Below are 22,766 nucleotides of genomic sequence, written 5' to 3' on the forward strand. Positions count from 1 at the left end.
TTCCTTCTACTACATTTAGGCTTTACTTGCTGTTCTTTTTCTAGTTCTTTTAGATGCAGGGTTAAGTTTTTTATTTGAGCTTTTTCTAGCTTCTTAAAGTGTGCCTGTAGAGCTATGAACTTCCTTCTCAGTACTGCTTTTGCTGTGTCCCATAAATTTTGAGTTGTTGTTGTCTCATTCTTAATCCATTTATTATTTAACAACCTGCTATTTAGTTTCCATGTGTGTGAGAATTTTTGAGCTTTTCTGTTTTGGTTGATTTCTAGTTTCATGCCATTGTGATCAGAGAAAGTGTTTGATATAATTTCAATCTTCTTAAATTTGTTGAGACCACTTTTGTGCCCTAACATATGGTGTATCCTAGAGAATGTACCATGAGCACTTGAAAAGAATGTATATTCTGCTGCTTTAGGGTGAAAGGTTCTGTTGATATCTATTAAATCGAGTTGATCTAGTGTGTCCTTTAAGTCTGCTGTTTCTTTGTTAATTTTCTTTCTTGAGGATCTATCTAGTGATGTTAGTGGGGTATTAAAATCCCCTACTATTATAGTGTTGCTGTTGATCTGACTCTTTATATCCATCAAAGTCTGCTTTATATACTTAGGTGCTCCGATATTAGGTGTATAGATATTTATAATAGTTTTATCTTCCTGTTGGATTGCTCCCTTTATCATTATGTAGTGGCCTTCTTTATCTCTTACTATATTCTTTGTTTTAAAGTCCATTTTGTCTAATATAAGTATTGCTACCCCAGCTTTTTCATTTCCATTTGCATGAAATGTTTTTTTCCATCCTTTTACCTTCAACCTATGTGCATCTTTTGTTTTAAGGTGTGTCTCTTGTAGACAGCATATGTATGGGTCCTGTTTTCTTATCCATGCAGCTACCCTATGTCTTTTGATTGGATCATTTAATCCATTTACATTTAGGGTTCTTATTGACATGTAGTTGTTTATTGCCGTTTTATTCTTTAAAGCTGTATTCCTCTTTTGCTATATTCTTTTCCCACTTTGATCTATTTACACCATGCCCCTTAACATTTCCTGCAGCATTGGTTTGGTTGTAATGAATTCTTTGAGTTTTTTTTTTTGTTTTTTTTTTTTGTCTGGGAAACCTTTTATTTCTTCTTCAATTTTAAATGATAGCCTTGCTGGATAAAGTAGTCTTGGTCGTAGGTTCTTGTTCTGCATTACTTTGAATATTTCTTGCCATTCCCTTCTGGCTTCAAGTGTTTCTGTTGAGAAGTCTGATGTCATCCTTATGAGGGCTCCTTTGTAGGTGATAGCCTTTTTTTCTCTCACAGCTTTTAATATTTTCTCTTTATCACTTAGCTTTGGTATTTTAATTATGATGTGTCTTGGTGTAGGTTTCTTTGGGTTTCTTTTTAGTGGAGTTCTCTGTGCTTCTTGAATTTGTGAGAGTTTCTCCTGCATTAATTTAGGGAAGTTTTCAGCTATGATATGATTGAACAAAGCCTGTATCCCTTGTTCTTTCTCTTCTTCTTCAGAGTTTCCTCTGACTTTTTGAGTCTCTTTTCTTTTTTCTTCTCTGCTTTCATGCCTTCATTCCAGTTGTCCTCCAACTCGCTGATTCAATCCTCAGCTGTATTTATCCTGTTTTTAATTCCTTCCATTGTGGTCTTCATTTCTGATATTGTACTTGTCATCTCCAACTGATTCTTTTTTACCTTTTTTTTTTTTTTTTTTACAGGGACAGAGAGAGAGTCAGAGAGAGGGATAGATAGGAACAGACAGATAGGAATGGAGAGAGATGAGAAGCATCAATTATCAGGTTTTTTTGCAACACCTTAGGTGTTCATTGATTGCTTTCTCATATGTGCCTTGACCGGGGGCCTCAGCAGCCCGAGTAACTCCTTGCTGGAGCCAGCGACCTTGGGTCCAAGCTAGTGAGCTTTTTGCTCAAGCCAGATGAGCCCGCACTCAAGCTGGTGAGCTCGGGGTCTTGAACCTGGGTCCTTCCGCATCCCAGTCCGACGCTGTATCCACTGCGCCACTGCCTGGTCAGGCCAACTGATTCTTTTTTAATATTTCAATATCCTTTTTTATAATTGCTATTTCTTTATTTAGGTGTTTGTGATGACCATCCATTGTTGTTCTAAGATCCCTAAGCATCCTTACAATCATTATTTTAAACTCCGCATCCAGAAGTTTGATTATTTCCATATCACTCAGTTCATCTCCTGAAGGTCTCTCTTGTGGTTTCATTTGGATTGCACTTCTTTGTCTTTTCATTGTGCCTACCTAGGGTGTTCTCTTTGTAGAGCTGGTTGAGTCTAGGCTTGGTGTTGTCTGCCTCTAGTTTTTTGTTTTTTTTTTTAATTTTATTAAATTTAATGCAGTGACATTGATAAATCAGGGTACATATGTTGAGAGAAAATATCTCTAGATTATTTTGACATTTGATTGTGCTATATACCCCTCCCGCAAAGTTAAATTGTCTTCTGTCATCTTCTATCTGGTTTTCTTTGTGCCCCTCCCCTCCCCTAACCCCTCTCTCCTTCTTCACCCCCTCCCCCCTCCCCCAACCCCCTGCCCCTGTTGCCATCACATTCTTGTTCATGTCTCTGAGTCTCATTTTTATGTCCCTTCTATGTATGGATTCATCTTAGTTTTTTTTCTGATTTACTTATTTCACTCCGTATAATGTTGTCAAGGTCCATCCATGTTATTGTAAATGATCCGATGTCATCATTTCTTATGGCTGAGTAGTATTCCATAGTATATATGTACCAAAGTTTTTTAATCCACTCGTCCTCTGATGGACACTTGGGTTGTTTCCAGATCTTCGCTATTGTGAACAATGCTGCCACAAACATGCGGGTGCATTTCTCCTTTTCGAGCCATTCTATGGTGTCCTTGGGGTATATTCCTAAAAGTGGTATAGCTGGGTCAAAAGGCAGTTCGATTTTCAGTTTTTTGAGGAATCTCCATACTGTTTTCCACAGTGGCTGCACCAGTCTGCATTCCCACCAGCAGTGCAGGAGGGTTCCCTTTTCTCCACATCCTCGCCAGCACTTATTCTGTGTTGTTTTGTTGATAAGCGCCATTCTGACTGGTGTAAGGTGATATCTCATTGTGGTTTTAATTTGCATTTCTCTAATGATTAGTAATGTTGAGCATTTTTTCATATGCCTATTGGCCATCTGTATGTCCTCTTTGGAGAAGTGTCTATTCATCTCTTTTGCCCATTTTTGGATTGGGTTGTTTGTCTTCCTGGTGTTGAGTTTTACAAGTTCTTTATAAATTTTGGTTATTAACCCCTTATCAGACGTATTGTCAAATATGTTCTCCCATTGTGTAGTTTGTCTTTTTATTCTGTTCTTGTTGTCTTTAGCTGTGCAAAAGCTTTTTAGTTTGATATAGTCCCATTTGTTTATCCTGTCTTTTATTTCACTTTCCCGTGGAGATAAATCAGCAAATATATTGCTCCGAGAGATGTCGGAGAGCTTACTGCCTATGTTTTCTTCTAAGATGCTTATGGTTTCACGGCCTACATTCAAGTCTTTTATCCATTTTGAGTTTATTTTTGTGAGTGGTGTAAGCTGGTGATCTAGTTTCATTTTTTTGCAGGTAGCTGTCCAATTTTCCCAACACCACTTGTTGAAGAGGCTGTCTTTACTCCATTGTATTTCCTTACCTCCTTTGTCAAATATCAGTTGTCCAAAGAACTGTGGGTTTATTTCTGGGTTCTCTGTTCTGTTCCATTGATCTATATGCCTGTTCTTATGCCAGTACCAGGCTGTTTTGAGTACAATGGCCTTGTAGTATAACTTGCTATCAGGAAGTGTGATACCTCCCACTTTATTCTTCTTTTTTAAGATTGCTGAGGCTATTCGTGTCCTTTTTTGGTTCCATATAAATTTTTGGAATATGTGTTCTATATCTTTGAAGTATGTCATTGGTATTGCATTGAATTTATAGATTGCTTTGGGTAATATAGACATTTTAATGATGTTTATTCTTCCTAACCATGAGCACGGTATATGCTTCCACTTGTTTGTATCTTCCTTGATTTCTTTTATCACTGTTTTGTAATTTTCCGAGTACAAGTCTTTAGTCTCCTTGGTTAAGTTTACTCCCAGGTACTTTATTTTTTTGGTTGTAATTGTGAAGGGGATTGTTTCCTTAATTTCTCTTTCTGACTGTTCATTGTTGGTGTATAAAAATGCTTCTGATTTCTGTGTATTGATTTTATATCCTGCCCCTTTGCTGAATTTATTTATCAGGTCCAGTAGTTTTTTGACTGAGACTTTAGGGTTTTCTATATACAATATCATATCATCTGCAAATAATGATAGTTTTACTTCTTCTTTTCCAACTTGAATGCCTTTTATTTCTTCTTCTTGTCTGATTGCTGTGGCTAGGACTTCCAGGACTATGTTAAATAAGAGTGGTGAAAGGGGGCACCCCTGCCTTGTTCCTGATCTTAAGGGGATTGCTTTTAATTTTTGCCCATTGAGTATGATGTTGGCTGTGGGTTTCTCATAGATGGCTTTTTATCATGTTGAGGTATGTTCCCTGTATTCCCACTTTGCTGAGAGTTTTGATCATAAATGGGTGCTGGATTTTATCAAATGCTTTTTCTGCATCTATTGAAATTATCATGTGGTTTTTCTCCTTCTTTTTGTTTATGTGATGAACCACATTGATTGATTTACAAATATTGTACCAGCCTTGCCTCCCCAGAATAAATCCCACTTGATCATGGTGTATGACTTTTTCCATATATTGTTGGATCCGGTTTGCTAATATTTTGTTGAGGATTTTAGCATCTATATTCATCAGAGATATTGGCCTATAATTTTCTTTCTTTGTATTGTCTTTGCCTGGTTTTGGAATCAAAATTATGTTCGCCTCATAAAAGGAGCTTGGAAGTCTTCCTTCCTCTTGAATTTTTTGAAATAGTTTGAGAAGGATAGGAGTTAGTTCTTCTTTGAATAGTTGGTAGAATTCCGTTGTGAAGCCATCGGGCCCCAAACTTTTCTTTGTTGGGAGTTTTTTGATAACTGTTTCGATCTCATTTGGTGTAATCAGTCTGTTTAGGTTTTCTGATTCTTCCAGATTGATTTTTGGAAGATTGTATGTTTCAAGGAATTTGTCCATTTCATCTAGGTTGTCTAGTTTTTTGGCATACAGTTCTTCATAGTATTTTCTTACAATATTTTGTATTTCTGTTGTGTCAGTTGTTATTTCTCCTCTCTCGTTTCTAATTTTATTTATTTGAGTTCTCTCTCTCTTTTTCTTGGTGAGTCTACTTAAAGGTTCATCAATCTTGTTTACCTTTTCAAAGAACCAGCTCCTAGTTTCATTGATCCTCTGTATTGTTTCTTTAGCCTCTATGTCATTTATTTCTGCTCTGATCTTTATTATTTCCTTCCTTCTACTACATTTGGGCTTTACTTGCTGTTCTTTTTCTAGTTCTTTTAGATGCAGGGTTAAGTTGTTTATTTGAGCTTTTTCTAGCTTCTGAAAGTGTGCCTGTAGTGCTATGAACTTCCCTCTCAGCACTACTTTCACTGTGTCCCATAAATTTTGAGTTGTATGCTCATTGTCATTTGTTTCTATGAATTTTTTTATTTCTTCTTTGATCTCATTCTTAATCCAGTCATTATTTAACACCCTGCTATTTAGTTTCCATGTGTTTGAGAATTTTTGAGCTTTTCTGCTGTGATTCATTTCTAGTTTCATGCCGTTGTGATCGGAGAAAGTGCTTGATATGATTTCAGTCTTCTTAAATTTGTTGAGAGCACTTTTGTGCCCTAACATGTGGTCTATCCTAGAGAATGTACCATGAGCACTTGAAAAGAATGTATATTCTGCTGCTTTAGGGTGAAAGGATCTGAAGATATCTATTAAATCGAGTTGATCTAGTGTTTCCAATAAGTCTGCTGTTTCTTTGTTAATTTTATTTCTTGAGGATCTATCTAATGATGTTAGTGGGGTATTGAAATCCCCTACTATTATAGTATTGCTGTTGATCTCGCCCTTTAAATCCATCAAAGTCTGTTTTATATATTTGGGTGCTCCTATATTAGGTGCATAGATATTTATAATAGTTATATCTTCCTGTTGGATTACTCCCTTTATCATTATGTAGTGGCCTTCTTTATCTCTTACTATATCCTTAGTTTTAAAGTCCAATTTGTCTGATATAAGTATTGCTACCCCAGCTTTTTTTTCATTTCCATTTGCATGAAACGTTTTTTTCCATCCTTTTACCTTCAATCTGTGTGTGTCTTTTGTTCTAAGGTGTGTCTCTTGTAGACAACATATGTATGGGTCCTGTTTTCTTATCCACGCAGCTACCCTATGTCTTTTGATTGGATCATTTAATCCATTTACATTTAAGGTTATTATTGATATGTAGTTGTTTATTGCCATTTTCTTCTTTAAAGGTGTATTCCTTTTTTTTTTTTTTTTTGTATTCTTTTCCCACTTTATCTGTTTACACCAGGCCCCTTAATATTTCCTGCAGCATTAGTTTGGTTGTAATGAATTCCTTGAGTTGTTTTTTGTTTGGGAAGCTTTTTATTTCTCCTTCAATTTTAAATGATAGCCTTGCTGGATAAAGTAGTCTTGGTTGTAGGTTCTTGTTCTGCATTACTTTGAATATTTCTTGCCATTCCCTTCTGGCCTCAAGTGTTTCTGTTGAGAAGTCAGATGTCATCCTTATGGGGGCTCCTTTGTAGGTGATAACTTTTTTTTCTCTTGCAGCTTTTAATATTTTCTCTTTATTGCTTAGCTTTGGTATTTTAATTATGATGTGTCTTGGTGTAGGTTTCTTTGGGTTTCTCTTTAATGGAGTCCTCTGTGCTTCTTGGATTTGTGAGAGTTTCTCTTGTATTAATTTAGGGAAGTTTTCAGCTATGATATTATTGAACAAAGTCTCTATCCCTTGTTCTTTTTCTTCTTCTTCAGGAACCCCTATGATGCGGATGTTATTTCTCTTCATGTTGTCACAGAGCTCTCTAAGAGTTTCCTCTGACTTTTTGAGTCTTTTTTCTCTTTTCTTCTCTGCTTTCATACCTTCATTCCAGTTGTCCTCTAACTCGCTGATTCGATCCTCTGCTCTATCTATCCTGTTTTTAATTCCTTCCATTGTGGTCTTTATTTCTGATATTGTATTTGTCGTCTCCAACTGATTCTTTTTTATACTTGCTATTTCTTTGTTTAGGTTTTCAAACTGTCCCTCCATTGTTGTTCTAAGATCCCTAAGTATCCTTACAATCATTATTTTGAACTCTGCATCTGGAAGTTTGATTATTTCCATATCACTCAGTTCATCTCTCGCAGGTGTCTCTTGTGGTTTCATTTGGATTGCACTCCTTTGTCTTCTCATTTTCTTTTTTTTTTTATTTGTAGAGTTGGTTGAGTCTAGGCTTGGTGTTGTCTGCCTCCAGTTTTCAGTTGTGTTATTTTTATTCTTCGTGGGTTGGTATCAGCTATTATTTGTAATACACTTTCGGATTTGGGCAGCTTTGAAGTCTTGATTTGTTTGTTTTCTTAACAGGTGATAGTCTTGTTAACTGATCTCAGCAGGGGGCTTCCTTGAAACTGTAACCAGGTATGCTGTGGGTGTAACCGGAGACGCTGAAGGTCTCTTCCACCAACTAATCTCACTGGGGGCAGGGTTTTTTCTCAGCTTCAGTAGGGGGAGGTGTATCTCAGATCTCCATGGAGACCTGAGTTACTGCCCCTCCTCCCCACTTCTTGTTTTCAGCTGTGTCTTGTTGCGCTGATTGGAGCTGGAGAGATGTCCGGAGATCTCTGATCCGGAAGCACTTCAGCTCTGTTTTGTGAAAGGTTCAGTCCCTCCCCCAGCTATGGCCACCTCCAGCACGAATGAGTCAGCTTTTTATTTCGTTTCTTGCATACCTTAGCCCCTCACAGTCTGTCCCTCTCCCTGTCCTTTCCACTTGGGAGATAAGCTGGTCTTTTCAACCCACCTTGCTCCCTGGTCACCAGGTAAGTGGCTGTAAGCAGTAGTTTCTGCTCTTTTTCCTCTGTGAAATCCTCTCTGGGCTCTCAGCCTAACCCCCCCCCCTTCCGTTCTTGTAAGCAGAGGAGATTCAGGCACTCCTTACCAGGATTATTGTGGCTTCCTCTTTGCTCCTTGGTTTTTGAGAGCTGTTCTTGCAGTTCAGTGTTGGTTTTTCATGCGGATTTTTTCTAAATTGATTTGTATTCCAGTTTGGTGTTGAGAGCTGGGCGTCTGTGCGTCCGCCTACTCCGCTGCCATCTTCTGACCTCTCTGCCTCTAGTTTTTACTTGTGTTGTGTCTAAGTCTTCTTGTGTAGGCATCAGCTATTATTTGTAATCCACTTTAGGATTCAAGCCGCTTTGAAGTCTTGATTTGTTTGTTTTCTTAATAGGTGATTGTCTTGTTTGCTGATCTCAGCAGGGGGCTTATTGAAACTGTATCCAGGAATGCGGTGGGTATGACCTGAGGCTCTGAAGTCCTCTCCTGCCAGTTAATATCTCTGGGGGCGGTTTGCTTTCTCAGCTTCAGTAGGGGGAGGTGTATCTCAGATCTCCAAGGAGATCTGAGTTACTGCCCCTCCTCCCCACTTCTTGTTTTCAGCTGTGTCTTGTTGCCCCGATTAGAGCTGGAGAGATGTCTGTATCTCTGTGACCTGGAAGTACTTTTGTATTTTTCTTTGTGGAAGGATCAGCCCCTCCCCCAGTTATGGCCGCCTCCAGCACTGAATGAGTCAGCTTTTTATGTCATCTTTATTATATGTGGCTTAAGTGTCTGTTTGTCACCAATAGCTTATTGGTTGCTTGCGTAACTGTACTAGCCAATGGGGTGAAGTTGCCATGGCTGAATGCAAATTGAGCAGGTCAGGCAGAAGATGAACATTTATTTGCATCGGCAATCATCTGCTTTTGAAACAATTTAAGGCTGAACGCAAATTGAGCATGTCAGGGGGAAGGTGAACATTTGTTTGCATTGGCAATCATCTGTTTTACATAAAAACTACGTCTTAACGTAATTTCTTTTAAGAATGCCTCCTAGAAAATACAGCACTGAAGAGGAGAGAAAAGGAGCTAAAGCTGCACAAAAATGGCTTTCTTGACAAAAAGAAACCACTGAGCAGAGAAAGACAAGGCTTGCTTCAGTTGCAGAGCAAATGCGTCTTTCTTGGCAAAATGAGACTGATGGGCATAGAGAAACAAGGCTTGCCTCAGATGCAAGACAAAAAAGCCTGTCTCGACAAAATGAGTCCCTTGAACAAAGGCAGGAGAGAAATGCCAAAAAAACGACAGAGTAATGCTGACCGAAATGCAAAAAGGATTAAAACAGTTTCGACGGAGTAATGCTGACCGAAACGCAAAAAGGATTAAAACAGTTTCAAACGGAGAAACTTTAATTTTGAGCATTCCTCTGGTGACATGAATATTAAATGTGAACACTGTCAGTCCTTAAACTTCAAGTTAGAAACTAATCGATTTGACCGTGGCAAGAAAGGATTTTCTCAATGTTGCAAGTATGGAAACATTGTAGTTCCACTAATTGAGAATTACCCACCACTCTTGAATAAATTATTGACTAATCAGCATCCAAATAGCAAACAAAGAACGGACGTAATATTAAAAATAATTGAGCCCTGGCCGGTTGGCTCAGCGGTAGAGCGTTGGCCTAGCGTGCGGAGGACCCGGGTTCGATTTCCGGCCAGGGCACACAGGAGAAGCGCCCATTTGCTTCTCCACCCCTCCGCCACACTTTCCTCTCTGTCTCTCTCTTACCCTCCCGCAGCCAAGGTTCCATTGGAGCAAAGATGGCCCGGGCGCTGGGGATGGCTCTGTGGCCTCTGCCTCAGGCGCTAGAGTGGCTCTGGTCGCAACATGGCGACGCCCAGGATGGGCAGAGCATCACCCCCGGTGGGCAGAGCGTCGCCCCTGGTGGGCGTGCCGGGTGGATCCCGGTCGGGCGCATGCGGGAGTCTGTATGACTGTCTCTCCCTGTTTCCAGCTTCAGAAAAATGAAAAAAAAAAAAATAATAATAATAATTGATGGTCCTCTGCAAGGCGAGCTTAAAAATGATGGAAAGAGGTCCTGGCCGGTTGGCTCAGCGGTAGAGCATCGGCCTAGCGTGCCGAGGACCCGGGTTCGATTCCCGGCCAGGGCACACAGGAGAAGCGCCCATTTGCTTCTCCACCCCTCCGCCACGCCTTCCTCTCTGTCTCTCTCTTCCCCTCCCGCAGCCAAAGCTCCATTGGAGCAAAGATGGCCCGGGCGCTGAGAATGGCTCTGTGGCCTCTGCCTCAGGTGCTAGAGTGGCTCTAGTCGCAACATGGCGACTCCCAGGATGGGCAGAGCATCGCCCCCTGGTGGGCAGAGCGTCGCCCCTGGTGGGCGTGCCGGGTGGATCCCGGTCGGGCACATACGGGAGTCTGTCTGACTGTCTCTCCCTGTTTCCAGCTTCATAAAAAATGCAAAAAAAAAAAATTAAAAATGATGGAAAGATCTACACAAGAAATGTTGTGTACAAAGAGATCTTTTACATGTGAATTAACATTTTATTATTTAAATCACCTTTATTTATTGAGCTAGCAGTGGCTCTTAAGAAATGTACCGCCAGTGGTTTTCTTCATTGCACTCTACTTTAAGCAATTAAGCAAGTAGAAGGGGGAAACCCCGTGGGGCAGTAAGCAGAGGGGCATCCTCGCCGCCTGCCCTGGGTAATTCAGTTTGAATTAGCAGACACCTTTGCACAAATCATTTTAATTACAATTTATAATATCTAGAACAGCAGTCATTTCGTATGACCATCGGGCTTTCTAGTCACCTATATTCCTCTCCCCCTCACCATTCGTCTCTCTCTTTCTCCGCTTTTTGGAAGACAAGCGGGCCCTTTCAACACACCTCGTTCCCTGGTCGCCAGGTAAGTGGCTGTGAACAGTATTTACTGCTCTTTTCTTTGGAATTGAGAGCCCAGCCTCACCCCCTCCGTTCCTGTAAGCAGGGGAGATTCAGGCGCTCCCTACCAGGTTTGTTGTGGCTTCTTCTTTGCTCCTTGATTTTTGAAAGCTGTTCTTGTAGTCCAGATTTGGTTTTTCATGCTGATCATTCATAAAATAGTTTATAATCCAGTTCGGTGGTGTGAGCTGGTAGTCTGTGTGTCTGCCTACTCCGCTGCCATCTTCAGGTCTCCCTAAAGGCCATATATGACAAACCATCAGCTAACATCTTAGTAAATGGCAAAAAACTGAAAACTTTTTCTCTAAAATCAGAAACAAGACAAGGCTGCCCACTCTCTCCACTGTTATTCAATGTAGTGCTGGAAGTTCTAGCCAGAGCAATCAGACAAAAGAAAAAAATAAAAGGCATTCATATTAGGAAAGAAGAAGTAAAGGTTTCACTTTTTGCAGGTGATATGATCCTGTATAAAGAAAACCCCAAAGACTCCACAGAAAAACTAGTAGTAACAATAAACCAATACAGTACTATCACAGGATAGATAATTAACATACAGAAATCTAATGCTTATATCCTAACAATAAAACTTCAGAAAATGAAAAGAAAAAATAATCCCTTTTATGGTTGCAACAAGAAAAATAAAATACCTAGAAATAAATATAACAAAGAATGTAAAGGACCTATATAATAAAAACTACAAAGCATGCTTAAAGGAAATTGAAAAAGATACAATGAAATGGAAAAATATTTTTTGTTCTTGGATAGGAAGAATACATATAGTTAAAATGACCATATTACCCAAAGCAATATACAAATTTAATGCAATTCTCATCAAAATTCCAATGTCATTTTTTAAAGAAATGGAACAAAAAAAATCATCAGTTTATATAGAACTATAAAAAACCCCAATTAGCCAAAGTTATCCTAATGAAGAAAAATGAAGCTGGGGGCATTACAATACCTGATTTCAAATTATACTACAGAGCCATGATAATCAAAACAGCATGGTACTGGCAGGAAAATAGAAACACAGACCAATGGAACAGAATAGAGAACCCAGAAATAAAACCACGTATATATGGTCAAATCATCTTTGATAAAGAAATTAAAAACACACAATTGAGAAAAGAAATCCTCTTCAATAAATGGTGCTGGGAAAACTGGAAAGCCATGTGCAAAAGAATGAAACTGGACTTTGGTTTGTCTCTTTGTACAAAAATTAATTCAAAATGGATCAAAGACCTAAGTATAAAATCTGAAACAATAAAGTACATAGAAGTAAACATAAGTACTAAACTCATGGACCTTGGCCTTAGAGAACATTTTATGAATTTGACTCCAAAGGCAAGGGAAGTAAAGGCAAAGATAAATGCAAAAGAAACTGACAACAAAACAAACAAATAGCCAACTAAATGGGAAATATTTTCAAACAACAACTCAGATAAGGGCCTAATATCCAAAATATACAAAGAACTCACAAAACTCAACAACAAACAAGTAAACAATCCAATAAAAAAAATGGGAAGAGAACATGAACAGACACTTCTCCCAAGAAGAAATGGCCAACAAATATGTAAAAAAAGATCATCTTTACTAGCTATTAGAGAAATGCAAATCAAAACTACAATGAGATACCACCTCACACCTGTAAGATTAGCTATTATCAATAAGACAGGTAATAAGAAGTGTTGAAGAGGCTGTGGAGATAAAGGAACCCTCATTCACTGTTGGTGGGAATGTAAAGTAGTACAACCATTATGGAAGAAAGTATGGTGGTTCCTCAAAAAATTAAGAATAGAACTACCATATGACCCAGCAATTTTTCTACTGAGTGTATACCCCCAAAACTCAAAATCATTGGTACATAAAGATACATGCAGCCCCATGTTCATTGCAGCATTGTTCAGTGGCCAAGACATGGAAACAACCAAAAAACCCTTCAATAGATGATTAAATAAAAAAGAAGTGGTACATACTATGGAATACCACTCAGCCATAAGAAATGATGACAGGATTGGTATACTATTCAGCTAGAAGAAATGATGACATCGGATCCCTTACAGCAGAATGGTGGAATCTTGATAACATTATGCGGAGTGAAATAAGTGAATCAGAAAAAAAACAAGAACTGCAGGATTCCATACATTGGTGGAACATAAAAGCGAGACTAGGCCCTGGCCGGTTGGCTCAGTGGTAGAGCGTCGGCCTGGCGTGCGGAGCTCCCGGGTTCGATTCCCGGCCAGGGCACACAGGAGAAGCGCCCATCTGCTTCTCCACCCCTCCCCCTCTCCTTCCTCTCTGTCTCTCTCTTCCCCTCCCGCAGCCAAGGCTCCATTGGAGCAAAGATGGCCCGGGCACTGGGGATGGCTCCTTGGCCTCTGCCCCAGGCGCTAGAGTGGCTCTAGTCACGACAGAGCGACGCCCCGGATGGGCAGAGCATCGCCCCCTGGTGGGCATGCCGGGTGGATCCCGGTCGGGTGCATGCGGGAGTCTGTCTGACTGCCTCCCCGTTTCCAGCTTCAGAAAAATACAAAAAAAAAAAAAAAAGAGAGAGACTAAGAAACATGGACAGGAGTGTGGTTGTTATGGGGGGTGGGGGGAGGGAAGGAGGGAGAGGGGGAGGGGAAGGGGGAGGGGTACAAAGAAAACTGGATAGAGGGTGACGGAGGATGATCTCTCTTTGGGTGATGGATATGCAACAGAACTAAATGACAAGATAACCTGGAAATGTTTTCTTTGAATATATGTACCCTGATTTATTGATGTCACCCCATTAAAATAAAAATTTATTTATAAAAAAAAAAAAAAGAAAAAGAAATGATGACAGGATCATTTACCACAATGTGGATGGACCTTGATAACATTATAATGAGTGAAATAAGTAAATCAGAAAAAAACTGAGAACTGCATGACTCCATACATAGGTGGGACACAAAATTGAGACACATGGACATAGATAAGAGTACAGTGGTTACCAGGGGGAGGGGGAGGGAGGAGAGGGAGAGTGTGCTGGGACGAGAAAGGCATAAAGAAAACCAAATGAAGGATGATGGAGGACAATATGATTTTGGGTGATGGGTATACAACATACTCAAATGTCAAAATGATCTGGAGATGTTTTCTCTAAATCTATGTGCTCTGGTTGGCCAATGTCACCCTGTTAAAACTAATTGTCTAAATAATAAAAAATAATAATAATAAATAAAAGGGAACCCTGTAAGACTGTCAGCTGACTTCTTCACAGAATCTTTGCAGGCCAGAAGGGATTGTCAATATGCAAAGTAATGAAAAGCAAAGACCTACAACCAAGATTACATTACCCAGTAAAACTATCATTTAGAATTGAAGGACAGATAAAGTGTTTCCCAGACCAAAAAAAAAAAAAAAAAATAGCTAGAGGAGTTTATCATTACCAAACTAGTATTACATGAAATGTTCAAGGGTCTTCTTTAAGAAGAAAAAAGATAAAATATATGAACCATAAGTCTGACTGGGTGGTGGCACAGTGGATGGATCGTCAGCCTGAGATGCTGAGGATCCAGGTCCAAAACTCCAAGGTCCCTGGCTTGAGTGTGGGCGCACCAGCTTGAGCACAGGGTCGCCAGCTTGAGCACGGGATCATAGACATGACCCCATTGTCACTGGCTTGAACCCAAAGGTCTCTGGCTTGAATCCCAAGGTCACTGGATTGAGTCCAAGGTCGCTGGCTTGAGCAAGGGGTCAGTTGCTCTGCTGGAGCCCCCACACACACATCAAAGCACATATGAGAAAGCAATCAATGAACAACTAAGATGCTGCAATAGAGAATTGATGCTTGCCCTGGCGGTTGGCTCAGTGGTAGAGCGTCGGCCTGGCGAGCAGAAGTCCCAGGTTCGATTCCCGGCCAGGGCACACAGGAGAAGCGCCCATCTGCTTCTCCCCCCCTCCCCCATTTCCTCTCTGTCTCTCTCTTCCTCTCCCGCAGCGAGGCTCCATTGGAGCAAAGATGGCCCCGGCGCTGGGGATGGCTCCTTGGCCTCTACCCCAGGCGCTAGAGTGGCTCTGGTAGCAATAGAGCAACGCCCCCTGGTGGGCAGAGCGTCGCCCCCTAGTGGGCATGCCGGGTGGATCCCGGTCGGGCGCATGGGGAGTCTGTCTGACTGTCTCTCCCCGTTTCCAGCTTCAGAAAAATACAAAAAAAAAAAAAAAGTATTGATGCTTATCATCTCTCTCCCTTCCAGCCTGTCTGTCCCTCTCTCTCTCTCTCTTTCTCTCTTACTAAATATATATATAAATAATAAAATAGCAATAAATACATATCTATCAACAACTAAATCTAAAATACAAAATAAACAAACAAGCAGAATAGGAACAGACTCATAGATACCAAGAATATTTTGACAGTTGCCTGATGGGAGGAGGATTGGGGGAATGGGTAAAAAGGGGTGAAAGAATTAAGAAATACAAATTGGTTGTTACAGAATAGTCTTGGGGATGTAAAATACAGCATAGAGAATATAGTCAATAATATTGTAATAGCTATATATGGTGTCAGAGAGGTGTAAGATTAATGAGATGATCACTTAATAAGTTATGTAATGTCTAAGCACTGGAGTATAGACTTGAAACTAATATAATAATATGTCAACTGTAATTAAAAAATAAAAATGATTTAAAAATGGAAAATGGTTTTTCAAAAAGTAAATTAAAATCTTATGAGCAGGTCAAAACACTAAGCAATTTAGAAAAACTACCACTTATCCCAGATTTTACCCCTCATATGAGTAGTGCATGACTACAAACAAATGAGTAGGAAAAAGAATTGAAGGGAAATTTGAAGTATAAACTTCCAGACTTCTGGTAACACAATTTATAACAGGGTTCAAGTGTATTCAGGGTTGCTTCTAAATTAATAGAAAAAATAATCCCAACTTGAATCCCAAAAATATTTCATATTTGGTAAACTATCTGGGGAAATTCCACTAAATCTGGCCAAGTAATTTTATTTATTTTTACACTCCAACTTTTCCGTTTCATTTTGCTTCAGCAGTTAAAAAAAAAAATGGGTAAAGAGCTGGGATAGACCCAGGAATTCTTTTTTTCAGGCACAAACTACAGGTACATCCTAGACCAGGGGTCCCCAAACTTTTTACACAGGGGGCCAGTTCACTGTCCCTCAGACTGTTGGAGGGCCGTACTATAAAAAAAACTATGAACAAATCCCTATGCACACTGCACATATCTTATTTTAAAGTAAAAAAACAAAACGGGAACAAATACAATATTTAAAATAAAGAACAAGTAAATTTAAATCAACAAACTGACTAGTATTTCAATGGGAACTATGCTCCTCTCACTGACCACCAATGAAAGAGGTGCCCCTTCCGCAAGTGCGGCGGGGGCTGGATAAATGACCTCAGGGGGCCACATGCAGCCCGCGGGCCGTAGTTTGGGGACCCCTGTCCTAGACAGATAAGCAAAGTCCTTTTTGGCCCTGGCCAGTTGGCTCAGTGGTAGAGTGTTGGCCTGTATGTCTTGACCCCAGATGGGCAGAACATCGGCCACAGATGGGGGTAGGTCAGGGCAATGAGGGAGTCTGTCTCTCTATCTCCCCTTCTCTCACTTAGAAAAGAAGAAAAAAAATTTTTTTTTCTTCCAAGTTGAGGCCTTTAGGCCATTTTCAACATTAAGGAATGTTCTCCTTACTCCTATCTTCCTCTAACTGCTGGGTAGTGACTACTCACCTTCCTGGACACCAGGTGATCACATCACTAGGATCTCTGCTCTGAGTTCTGGAGTCACTGGTGGCCATGAGTAGTTAGCCAGGCTAGTAATGATATTTTGGGTTACAGCAGAGCTCTGAGAGCCCACGAGGTCTCCCACATCATAGTCTTCCTCCCTTTCCTCTCTTCCTCCCCTGTCTCACTCTTTGCCAGCTTTATGCCTCCCAACCACCCTTCCATAGCCTAACTAGCTAGACTCTGCTGGGAATAAGTCAGTTGTTTGAATGACTCCTTCATGAATTTAGTCTATTGTTGAGACAACACAGTCATTACTTTGCTCCTTAAATACTGAAAATTGCCTGAACCAAATCCTACCTTGCCTTATCTACTGAGCCCGTCTGATTACCTTTTCCAGGACCAGCTCTGCTGGCCAAGCTAGTCCTCCTGTCCCCCTCTTTACACTAGCTGACACTGCTAAAATGTTAGTGATGGTAATTGTAAGTGAAGAGTTTAGTCTATTTCAGACTCCAACTAGGTGTCCTACAATTCAACTCAATTCTGACACTGCCTACCTGAAGATGGATTCAGATCCCAGGGGTTAAGGGTTCAGTCTTATAAGAATGCTTGCTTCCTAAAACCTGTTGTGGTGCAGTGGACAAGGCACCAACCTGGAATGCTGAGGGCACCTATTTGAGACCCTGGGCTTGCCCATTTGAAGGCACATAAGAGAAGCAACTGTAAATTAATGTATCCTACCTCTCCCTCCCTCCTGCCTTTTTCTTTCTCTCTCCTCTTTCTAAAATTAATAAGTAAAATCTTAAAAAAAAAAAAAGAATAAGAATAAGAATAAGAAGAAGAAGAAGAAGAAGAAGAAGAAGAAGAAGAATTTGCTCCTACACACACACAACTTCAGATGTTGTCTCAGGTAAAGGCTATAGGTTGCAGTGTTGTAAAGTAGCTAAATCCACAAATCCATGGGTGTTTGTAGAGGCATGTAGTCCAAATATGTTTTTGAAAAGTTTTATTAAAGGAGGAAATTTATTAAATATGCCAGCTGCATATGACTGACACAGGGCAACAGACCCAAATTGTGCAGACCCCAAAAACAGTTCAGGGGCTGTTTATATACTCCTAATTATACATGAGAGGAGAGAAAACCTGACCATCATGGCATAAGTTTATACCTTTGTTTAGAGATACATATATTAACCACATGCTTTCAGGAGGGGAGGGGTGGTTTTCATGGGAACAAATACTTGCAAATGGTCCATTAGCCCAAGAAAAGATTTAATTCTCTTCTCCCTACACCTGGCTAGCCATTGACCCTTCCCCCATAGGTATGGGGGAAGGTCAGGGAATCCAAGTCTCCTTCCTCTTGATGCATTTACAACACAATGCCATCTTGGTCTTATGCTAATCACACAAGCATAAAAATCAGGCTTACAAAATGTTGGAGAGGCTGTGGAGAAAAAGGAACCCTCATACACTGTTGGTAGGAATGTAAAGTAGTACAACCATTATGGAAGAAAGTATGGTGGTTCCTCAAAACACTGAAAATAGAACTACCTTATGACCCAGCAATCCCTCTACTGGGTATATACCCCCAAAACTCAGAAACATTGATACGTAAAGACACATGCAGGCCCATGTTCGTTAAAGCATTGTTCACAGTGGCCAGGACATGGAAACAACCAAAAAGCCTGTCAATAGATGACTGGATAAAGAAGATGTGGCACATATACACTATGGAATACTACTCAGCCATAAGAAATGATGACATCAGATCATTTACAGCAAAATGGTGGGATCTTGATAACATTATACGAAGTGAAATAAGTAAATCAGACAAAAACAGGAACTGCATTATTCCATACATAGGTGGGACATAAAAGTGAGACTAAGAGACATTGATAAGAGTGTGGTGGTTACGGGGGGAGGGAGGAGAGGGAGAGGGAAAGGGGGAGGGGGAGGGGCACAAAGAAAACTAGATAGAAGGTGACAGAGGACAATCTGACTTTGGGTGAGGGGTATGCAACTGTAAAGCCAGAAGCCAGGGCCAGGGCCACCATCACAACAGCCCAGCCCATGCAGGTTTGCATTGGATTCGGACAGTCGGTAAAGAAACAGCGGAGCCACAAACTGGTGGGCCATAGTCTTTAATTCTAGCTTGCACCCGGCGGGCAAGTAAAAATACACACTGGGCTCCAAAACCCACTCACATTCAGTGCTCACAAAGCTACTGACTTATCCGAGTTTCCTAGAAGCAAAGGTTTCTAGCTCACCAGCCTTATTCTCCTCAGTTCCCCATCTCCTTCCTTATCCCAGATACAAACTCTGCACAAACTGGCATCTCACTCAGCACTCTGCCATCTTGGCTGCTTCTCCTGGCCACATGGCCTCTTTCTGCTCTCTGCTCTGCTCCCTCTGCTCTCTCATGCTAATCATCCAGGAACCAAGAGGGCAAACTCTCGTTCTGCCCTCATTTTATAGTATAGAAATCCAAACCTTTAATCCAATATACAAAACAGGGAAGTTTCTAATACAAAGTCACTTCTCTGAGGCATGATTGGATTGTACCGCCCCGCATCAAAAAGGGTGGGAAAGGCCTGACCTGTGGTGGCGCAGTGGATAAAGCATCTACCTGGAAATGCTGAGATCGCCAGTTCAAAACCCTGGGCTTGCCTGGTCAAGGCACATATGGGAGTTGATGCTTCCAGCTCCTCCCCCCTTCTCTCTCTCTGTCTCTCTCTCCTCTCTCCCTCTCTGTTTCTCCTCTCTAATAATGAATAAATAAATTAATTAATTAAAAAAAAACCTTTAAAAAAAAAAAAAGGGTGGGAAAGGCTTAATCCCAAAACCAAGCCCCAGGCTACAAGGATTCTCAACACACATTAATATCACCTGGGCTACGGCCTCCTCGTGGGCAGCGCTGTCTTTAACAAAGTGAGCATAATATATTTTTTTTATCTGCCCAACAGCAACATAATTGAACGACAAGATAACCTGGACATGTTATCTTTGAATATATGTATCCTGATTTATTGATGTCACCCCATTAAAAAAAAATAAAATTATTAAAAAAAAAAGAAATTACACTTACAAAATCTTTCTGCACGCCTAGCCCAAATTAATAAAATGTTCTTTAAATTTCTGAAAATATTCTGGGCTTGCCTGGTCAAGGCACATATGGGAGTTGATGCTTCCAGCTCCTCCTCCCTTCTCTCTCTCTCTCTCCCTCTGTCTCTCCCTCTCCTCTCTAAAATGAATAAAACAACAACAACAACAACAAAATGACCCTAGTCATTTAAAAATAAATAAATAAATAAATAAATTTCTGAAAATATTAATATTAATTCTGTAGCTTTTGGCACTTTACAACAGCAGATTCTAACAACCATCCTCCTTGGGTTCCATTAATGTGCTAAAGTGGCTCACAGAATTCAGAGAAACATTTTACTTACCAAATTATGCAACTCAGGAGAGCCAGATGGAAGAGTTGCATAGGGCAAGGTACAGCGTATGAAGCTTCCATACCCTCTCTGAAGATGCCTCTCTCCTCCAGTCTCCACCTTCACCAACCTGGGAGCTCTCCAAACTCTGTCCTTTTGCTGGAAGCTTCAATATTTAAGCATGATGGGTTAAATCATTGGCCATTGGCAATTGAACTCAATCTCTAGTGGTTTTTCCCTCCCCTTAGGCCAGGGGGTTGGGACTGAAATTTCTACCCTCCAACCACTGGCAACCAGAGCACTCATACTTAAGTAGGGAACAAAAGTCACTTCATTAACATAACAAAAGACACCTTTATCAATCTCACCCCTTAGGAAATTTCAAGGGGTTTTGGGGCTCTGTGCCAGGACCAGGGACAAAAACCAAATATAAATTCCTATTTAAAAATCATAATATCACACCCCATAAATACAATGGTCCCTTGTCTATCACAGGGGCTAGGTTCCAGAACCCCCTGCAATGGCGAAAATCCTCAAAGTAGTGACATTATATTTATTTTATTATTTATATATATTTTAAGGCTTTATAAACCTTTCCCACACTGTTATTAACCTTTCCCACACTTATTTTGCTTATTTTACTGCAAAAATAATTAAAATGATAAATATATAAAAATATATTTATGCAAAATCTTGTGATAAAGCGAAAAATCCACAATACAAAATTAAATACATACAATTTAAAAATCCGCGATACTATTGGGGACCAAAAAGCCAACAAGGTCTTTGCAGTTTAGATTTTTGGGGGACAGAGGTGTGGGGAACTGGCAGTAAACTGACAGTCTGCCCAACCCCCACCTCACTTGTTCTGTGAAGTTGCTAAAGGCTGTTAAGCTGTGATGCTGAATTGTTTATACCCATCCTACCCCCTATGTCCCCCAGAAAGACTAGAGGCAAGTTTCTTTTATTCTTCATTTCGTGAAGTTAAGATGTTATGTATGGTGGGAGTTTTCTGCGTTTGGGAGAATTCTTGAGTTGCCTTGGAAAGGTGATCAGAGATCTCTGATTTGCTAATAGCCTCACTTTGCCCTATAAATAAAGCTAGAAGCGGGTGTGGGCGTGCTTTGTTCTTGCCATCAGCAATTGCAGAGCTTTCCCGACACCATCCTTTATTTCTTTAAGCCTATTTTCTTAATTCTGCGCTATTCCCACCCACTCAGGACCTGGAATTACTAGCCGCACTGGTTCGTGGCAGCAATATAGTGAGACCTCGAAAAGTGAACTGTGATAAGGCAAGGGACAACTCTACTCTTAAACACAGGCCTAGAGTTTTCAAAATGTACTTTGCCTCTATATCACTCCCATTCAGAGTGTTCATTGTGTGGAGCTGTGCAGAATCTCAGCTATGCTGCCTTCCAGGAGACCTTGGACACCATCCTTGAAAAGTACCTCTCCTATTTATGCTTCCACTAATCCAGCTGGCTCAGTGCCTATAGCAGCAGTTCTCAACCTGTGGGTCGCGACCCCGGCGGGGGTCGAACGACCAAAACACAGGGGTCACCTAAAGCCATCGTTCGACCCCCGCCGGGGTCGCGACCCACAGGTTGAGAAACCGCTGGCCTATAGACATGGTGTAATGGCAATGATCAATTTATCACCAGCGCAGCCTTCTATCGGCTGAGGCTTGTGCAGGTTTCCCTGGGACCTAGGAAACCCCATGTCTTAGTGTTCTAGCCCAAACCTTGACTATTTTTTATTTGAAAGCTCAAAGAATTGAAGTAATTTGTCCCATGTTACAAAGCTAGTTAATGGCAGGGGGAAGACTCAGCAGGATTTTTTTTTTAAGATTTTATATTAATTTTAGAAAGAGGAGAGAGAGAGAGAGAGAAGGGAGGGAGAAACAGGAAGCATCAATTTGTAGTAGCTGCTTCTTGTATGTGCCTTAACCAGGCAAACCCAGGGTTTTGAACCAGCAACCTCAGCATTCCAAGTCAAGGCTGCAGCAGGACTTTTGGTGCAAGTTAGATAGCTTGAACCCATGACTTTTGCTTCTGTGTTTTAATGTCTGACATGGAGCAGCAAAGAGGCCTAAGTAAATGGGTGACAAGTTCTGCTTTTAAGGAGCATGTTGTTCTAGAGGAGATTTGCTGCTATCACCCATCTTTTGCAAAGACCAGGACTTTGTGAGTCTGTTACTAGTCTGGAAGCCAGAAAGACATTCATAGAGGTAGTCTCATACCATAATCTACACCACAATGCAAGAACAAATTCATGAAAAGAATAGCAACTTTCTTTTTTTTAATTAATTTTTTTTTTAATTTATTGATTTTAGAGAGGAGAGAGAAAAAAGTGGGGGAGGGCAGGAAGCATCAACTCCCATATGTGCCTTGACCAGGCAAGCCCAGAGTTTCAAACAGGTGACTTCAGCATTCTAGGTCAATGCTTTATCCACTGTGCCACCACAGGTTAGGCAAAAATAGCAACTTTAATTGAGCATTTAGTACACACCAAAGCCTGCTCTAAGTAAAGATTTCATGTGCATTAACTGACTCAGTCCACATAACAACCCTGTGAAGTAGGTGCCTTATCATTCTCATTTTATAGATAAAGAAACTGAACCATAGAGAGGTCAAGTACTTTGCCCAAGATCTCATCACTAAGAAGAGGCAGAACC

Source organism: Saccopteryx bilineata, chromosome 7 (genome assembly GCF_036850765.1).
Source record: "Saccopteryx bilineata isolate mSacBil1 chromosome 7, mSacBil1_pri_phased_curated, whole genome shotgun sequence".
Classification (NCBI taxonomy): domain Eukaryota; kingdom Metazoa; phylum Chordata; class Mammalia; order Chiroptera; family Emballonuridae; genus Saccopteryx; species Saccopteryx bilineata.